A 7350-nucleotide genomic window follows, 5' to 3' on the forward strand; every position below is an offset into this window, starting at 1 on the left:
CCATAACTATTAACTTATTAATAGTTAATATTAACAGATTAGTTATCTGTTTGCCCCACTAGAGAGAAAGGTACTTGAGGACAAGAATAATGTCATGTTCAACATTGCATACCTGTTTCTAGCAGACTGCCTGGCACATTGGTAGTGCTGAATAAGCGTTTATTGTGCAAGTAAATAGGCAAACACATTTGATTCATGGAATAGTTCTCTAGAAAGCAGTCATGTCATAAGTGCACCATGTGATTCAGATGTCCTTCCACCATCTTTTGTTGCTAGACCAAAACTTAGCAGCTTAACAGAAGAACCATTTTATTATATCATGTGATTTTCATGAGCTATGGAATTCAGGCAGGGTTCAGCTGGTTGGCTTTTTTGGTTCCACATGGCATCAACGAGGGGCTGGGGATAGCTGGTCTGGTCTGGAGCATCCCAGATAAGTTCATTTACATGCCTGACTCCTGCAGTGAGGTGGCTGGAACAGCTGGTGGTCAGGATTGCTTTCCTTTTAGCTGGTGGTCGGGATTGCTTTCTTTTTCCTCGTGGCTGGTTTGGGCTTCTTCACAGCAGGGTGGTCTCAGGGTAGCTGGACTTCTCACATGGCAGCTCAGGGCTTTAAAAGCAAGTGCTACCAAAGATCAAGTCAGAAGATGCAAGGTTCACTTCTATGGCCTTTTGTTGGTCAAGTAAGTAGCTAAGGCTGGCTTAGATTCCAAGGGAAGGAGATTAAACTTTACCTATGAGGGGAGGAAAGGCAAAGGATTTTTGACCATCTTTAATGTGCCACCGATATTTGTATCCAACCTTTATTTTTTACACTTGATCTTAGCCAAAAGGCCAAGAAGCAATGTATCCAACCTTTATTTTTTAAGAAAGAGGTTAAGTAAATTGAGAAGTAACTGACACTAGTAAGGTGTATATGTTTCGTGACTTCTATTAGGAGTGGCATCTTTTCCACCCAATCTCCCAAATCATCTGCATCTATAGCTGTGCATGTGTCAAGTTTACAGTATAAGTAAGGAAAGGAATCTTAGTAAACTTTTGAGGCCAATTTCACCATTATAAAGTGTCTTTACAAGGTTCCTGAAAATTAACTTGAAAGTTTAGAATATGTTTTATGCATTCTGTTGAATAATGCTGGAGACAGCACATTTCATAAATATTATCATTAAACTTCAGGGGAAAATGTCAAAGATAATCTCCCACTGTCTATACCTAGGAATTTTAAGGTGTATGTTAGAGATATCTGATTTTTACATACTTCCGGGCTAAAAGTATTGTGGCCATTCCTTCATGGAGTTGTGTGTGCTCTGGTTAGCTCATCTGTCTCTGTTTGAAGGGTTCAAATATGACTTTCTGAGGGGTAACCTTGCCCCTGCCTATTTAATCCCTTGACTCACCATAAAGTAGTTCTCTGGTGGTCTTCTACGCAGGGGCTTATACTTGTTTGTTTTCTTAGTCTTCAGCGGAGAATATCAATCCTACTCACAGCTCAGCTGCTAAAACCTAAACTCAACTGGCAACAGAATACAGCTGTTGTCCAGCTACTTGGAAGGAAGTATATATAATCCCTTGCCACTGAATACCTTTAAAAGCTCAATGGAAAGAAATAATATTTGTGGAGGACATCCTGGAAAGCACCATCCTATCTCTAAAAACTCACCCCTCTCCCCTTTGGTTAAGTCAGACAAGTTAGGATTGCCTGTCTTAGAATGTATCACTTTGAATCTGATAGATTTGCCTATCATAAAAGACAGTCTTACAAACTCCCTGCAACAAAGTAAGAATGCTGAGTACATCATACAAAGTTCTCACTACACATATGAAATGAATATTCTTCAGTTTTAGTATCAAGATTACTTGTTTACTCCTATGTGACTGGTTTGTTTTTGTGGACACCATGAATCATATGATCGGTCAGATTTCCTTTTTCTGCTAGCTGATAGCAAGTCTGTAGACAGTGGCTGGACTCTGCCAAGCGTAAGTGACTTCTTGGCATTAGATGATCTGCATTAGGGTAACTCCTGGTCCCACTGAACTCTTCTAACCTTATTTTCCCTTTGTCCACTTTTTCTTAATTTTAAAAACATAAATTATCTTGCTATGTTTTAAGTGAATCCATGACTTGCTTTAAACCATTTTAAGAACAATAATGGGGTACAAATTAATAAAAATTCAAATGAGCAGGTGCTGGGGACCTGCTGGTCTGTTTTTCACCTATGCTGGGATAAGGTAGCTCCTTCTAGAGTTGAATTTAAAACCTCTGTAGAATAGCATTAATATTAATATACTGTTTTTAATTATTGTAAATAGATATAGCTAAGCCTATGGAAGACTCATGGAAAGAGATACCTAATTCTATTGTGCAATTATGTAGTCAGAGAGAGTTAGCAACTTGGGGAGCAGGGAGGACTCAAACCACAAACCTTACTATGCAAATGCTGGTCTTGCAGAGGGAGTGTCTCATTCTGATGCCTGAGCCTGGGGCAAGGGATTCTTGGCATCTCAGCCTGGCACAAGGACTTTAACTCCCACAAAAACAATCTTCTAACTTGTGTTTATATGTAGTAAAAATATTACTGCCATTATATATGGTATAAAAGTGCATATAAATACCTATTTTAGACACATAAGTATAATTTTTGAGTTTATGTGAATATCTACATAATTTTGCAACACTGTTTCTATGAAAAAATGTATTCCAAATTTTAAATAGCCTTATTAGTCAATCTACTGAGCCAGGGGCGCCTGGGTGGCTCAATCAGTTAAGCCTTCGACTTCGATTTGGTTCATGATCTCATCTGGGTTTGAGCCCCACGTCAGGCTATACATTGGAGCCCACTTCGGATTCTCTGTTCCTTCTCTCTCTGCCACTCCCCCGCTTGTGCTCTCTCTTTCTCTCAAAAATAAATAGATAAACATTAACAAAAAATTCTGACCAAGATTTACTTGTGAGCTGGGACTTCTTTTGCCTGTATTTGTGCTTATATTGAACAGATCTGGAGGAGGTTAGAAAATGAATTTAGGTCACCTCTTCATTTAACACATAAAGGAAAGATAATTAATATTACAAAGGGTTTTGCTTTTTGCAATTCCTTAGTAAAGGAATTCTCCTCCTTGATAGTTTACATGTGTGTTTCTTTACAAAACTATAAATATTATATCTTTATTTGTAAACTTTCTTTGTACAGTATGCTACTAAATATATAGTGGCTGAATTAGAGGGAAATTGAAAAACATATTTAAACTATCACTTATTTAACAAATGTTCAACTGGTAACTGCTTAATAGTGAAATTAATACTGCATAAAATTACATTTGGGACTATATTTAAACAAGTAGAAATAAGAAAATGAGAATGATTTTAAAAAATAAGATTCATGAGAAAAGTAAAAATTTCCAGAGAATGGCTCTTAGCTATGTTTATTTTGAACAGATAATGAAATCAAATTAACTTTTCTTCTTCATATGATAACCCTATTTATCTTGTGACAACATCTTTGCCACCCAAGTGATGAGAGTGGGTGTTTAGAAAGGTTCATAATAGCGCCCTAAATGTGAAACTCTGAAGAAAAAGAGGCGGCAGGGCATTTCAGTGAGCTTCTGGATACATTTGAGGAAATATTTGAGGAAGGTGTGTGTGTGTGTGTGTGTGTGTGTGTGAGAGAGAGAGAGAGAGCGCACACGTGTGGGGGTCGGGGGGTGGGGGGAGAGCAAAGGGAACTGAACAAACATTTATCTGTTAATCCTATACTGGCAAGGCATTATTCCAAGAAATCCAGAGTGAGAGAAAAGGCAAAGTGAGATAAAGAAGGAGAGAAAACAAAAACCAAGAGGTCCATTACCAGGCCGACCACACTGTCGCAGAAGGCACAGCTGACTGCTTTGTCTGATGGGACATCTGAGAGGCCATATGCTGCATCTGAAAACAATCCATTATAGGAGGACTAGGGGTAAACCATTTATCTGCTGGTTCTTTCCAGCATCATATCTCTCATTGGTCGGCCCCACAGAGCATTCTCAGCCCTGAAACTTTGCCTTGTATGACTGGGCGGCTCTTGCTGTCCTGGTGACAGCTGTGTGTGAGGGGCTTCTCACTGGGTGGCAGTGGACAGAGCAGGGCCTTTGTGACTGGGGGGGATGCGCTGAGCTGTCTCTAGGGTTACGATCCTGAGTGAAGTGGGCAGGGCTGAGCCTACACTGAGGTCAGCACATACACTTCAGATAATCTCTACTCTTAAATTTTGCAGAGCCACCAACAACTATACTAACATTTGTTTGCTGCTTACTATACTCCAGGTTTTATTCTAAGCATTTGATTTACATTATCTCTTCTCATACTCAAACACATGTAAAAAAGACACTACTATTATTTCTATTTGATAGGCAAGTGAACTGAGACAGAGAGGGTATGGAGGAGCTGCCTAATAAATCTTGATCACAAAACATCTAAGCCTTACTCTGTCAAAGCTGGACAGAGCCAATTAATCCACTGAATGAGGAATATACTTTAATTTTATGTCTTTCCAAATAGTTGACTTCAATAGTTTCAGATTTCATAACAATTTTATGGATAACAATTAATTTATAAGAACAACTCCAGTCGAGTAGCTTTTTAAGAAGTGTTACAACCAGTGTCTCCGTGATCAGAGCCTTTTAGATTTCCTCTTCGCTTCAAAATGTCTTCCTTTTGATGATTTCATTGCAATGTAGTATCTCTTTCAGAGGGAAAAAGGAAAAGAGAAGAAATTCAGTGAGTATTCATGGGTGATCAGATCTCCAAAATGGTTGGATGTAAAGACTGGTCGAAATAAAATCCTTAGGAAATCTAGAGTCTTTGTTTAGTGACCATCTTCTATCGCCCCACATAGTGTGGATGGCATGAAAGAGTCCTTCAGTAGGCTGAGCTTCAACTACTGAATTGAAAATTATTGCACTCTGATCACTCATGAGTAACTTTCCGAAGGATGGACAATTGTGGATAACTTAGCAGCCAACCGACAAAAGAAATGCCATGAGCAGAGCCGATTATTTTATTGTCATTCAATTGATGAATAAAGTGGATGTGGGCTCGGTGTTATGATTAATAATAAGTCACTTGGTTATGTGTTATGTGCACAAAGAAAATTCCACATCTTGACCTTGAGAGAAAATAGTCTTGTAATTTGGGGGATAGTCTTAATGTAATTATTACCATCTGGGTCTTTTGTTGAATTTCCCCCCATTTCTAATGCTGTTAGCAGCAATATCCTTGATTCTGTTATCGAGGATCCCTTGGAATAATAGTGACCTCACAGGAATGATTAATGACTCTTAATCAGAGAATGGGGACAGGCGTCCAAGCACCGATTCAAACACTGAATATAATTAGCATATTCACTTTTCAGAAGCCAGTCACTTTTTGTTATGGTTTGTGCTGGAGTTCTTGGACTGAAACTTGTAAGTAATTATTTCACATCCCTTTATTTATTACAGTGACCTCTAATGCTAAGCATGCTTTTAATTTTGGGAGAAGACTGCCTGTTGCGTGACTTCTTAGGGTCTATGCTTTTGATGTTGGATAGTTTGTCCTCAGTAATAGTCTAATTATCCCTCTGGAGGAGATGTTTTGTTTTCAAAGGAGATTATTCATGGCTTAAATCGGATACCCCAAAGCTGCCAAGTAATAAAAAAGATGGTTACGATTCTAAATCTTCTTGCCTAACTACTAAGTAAAAGCCAGAAATGTTGGTGTTATTTTGGTGACCACACTATTGCATTCTTCTTGCAAAACTGCATAATTGAAGGGGTGGGGTCTGGTTTGCATTCCATCTAAACTGACTTTTATAGCCCTTAGAAAGCTGGAAATCTGCTTCATGTTTAATATCTCTTTCCACAACACATTAGGTTCATCCTTTTTTCACTTAAATCACTGAAAAGCATCAATGTTCAGGTTTTTTTCCAAATCCAAGTGATGGATACCCTTAATATCTTTTTATGCTGAAATATGTTCCAATACAATCCTCTATTGTTGATCTCTTACTTTTATGTGCAGTCTTAATGTGCCAAATGATTTAGTCCCAACTTTATTTCTTAATAAGTAATAAATAATATTTCAGAGATAGCGCTAAAATAGTTCCAGTTATGGAATGATGAATTAAAGAGATATGGCAAACATGATAAATGCAAATGCATATGTAACATCTGTTTTGGTAAGCTGGAAATGTTTAGTGGGAAGCATTTCAGAGCATATCTCTTCCCTATTTTGCACTTAGCCTGGAAGGAAGTTCTTGATGCCTGGATGCAGTGTCTGTGCCCACCCTCCACCCCCCATCCCTGATTCCCCCACCTAGGGTTAACATAAGATGGGAACCAAAGAAAAATCAAACAATGAATCTCAAAGAAAGACCAGAAGTAAATATCTGAGCCAAAAAATCTGAGTCAGAGATAGCACTAAAATAGTTCCAGTTATGGAATGATGAATTAAAGAGATATGGCAAACATGATAAAGTCCCCTAGCCTGTCTGCCATAGCACCATGCCTGAGAGTCCCGCCTAAATCTCTCCCCTAAACCATTCCACATGGATGTCTAGCTTGTTCTCAAAGGAGGCAGCTTTTCATACCTGCCTTACTCAATGTTTCTGGACACCACTGAACTTTAGTTATTTTTTTTCTTTCTCCAGGTAAAATAAATAATCACTATTTATGACATACTATATTTATACAACCCAGGATAGTGACTTGGTTACCTCTCAAATACTTTCTAATCATGGTTCTGTAACTTTCAAATATAATACTATTAGGACATATGGGCTAGGTCTCTGAACAGCCAACATAACTGCTATTGTACAGGAAGTTATACTGTAAAATAAATGTGACTTCAAATCTTAGTCAAATACAGATAAAAATCCTTCAGGTTTTATATCGTCTTCCCCATTAGCAACATCTTTTAATTTTTCTCCTTTATTCATAAAGTGTAGGCAAATTCTTTCTTGTAGTTGTATTGGTTTAGATATCCCTGCCTGAATGAGTAACTCTAGACTTTTTTTGCTACAAATTCCCCCTCTTTAGTGCCCACTTACTTCATATTTTACCTTGTTTCAGCTCATTTTTCACTGCCTTTTTCCTTAAAACTATTTTCAAAAACTTGAATTTTCTGTCTTTTAGGGCTTTTTAAAAAAATATCTTATTAAGGTCTAAATTGACTATAGTCTCTTTCATGCCACTAGCCAGTGAGTACTCCCTGAATTCTAAAAACAAAATCATTTTCCACTTGTAAATTCATATTTCATTCAAGTTTTTGGACATTTTTCTTTGCCTTCTATTAATAAGTAGATAACTATCAATTCTTGGCCAAAAAAACAAATAGGAAAT

The 7350-nt window shown here is 37.7% G+C and overlaps 1 long non-coding RNA gene across 1 annotated transcript; it reads right to left on the reverse strand.

Annotated features, from left to right (window-relative positions):
• Positions 1 to 292: 292 nt before the first annotated feature.
• LOC122240091 lies at positions 293 to 4089 on the reverse strand. The gene is made up of 2 exons (XR_006219417.1): positions 3843 to 4089; positions 293 to 734 (listed from the first exon to the last, which is right to left on the reverse strand). It is a non-coding gene; the product is annotated as an uncharacterized LOC122240091 (long non-coding RNA).
• Positions 4090 to 7350: the final 3261 nt, after the last annotated feature.

This window comes from Panthera tigris, chromosome B4, assembly GCF_018350195.1.
Source record: "Panthera tigris isolate Pti1 chromosome B4, P.tigris_Pti1_mat1.1, whole genome shotgun sequence".
NCBI classification, from domain to species: domain Eukaryota; kingdom Metazoa; phylum Chordata; class Mammalia; order Carnivora; family Felidae; genus Panthera; species Panthera tigris.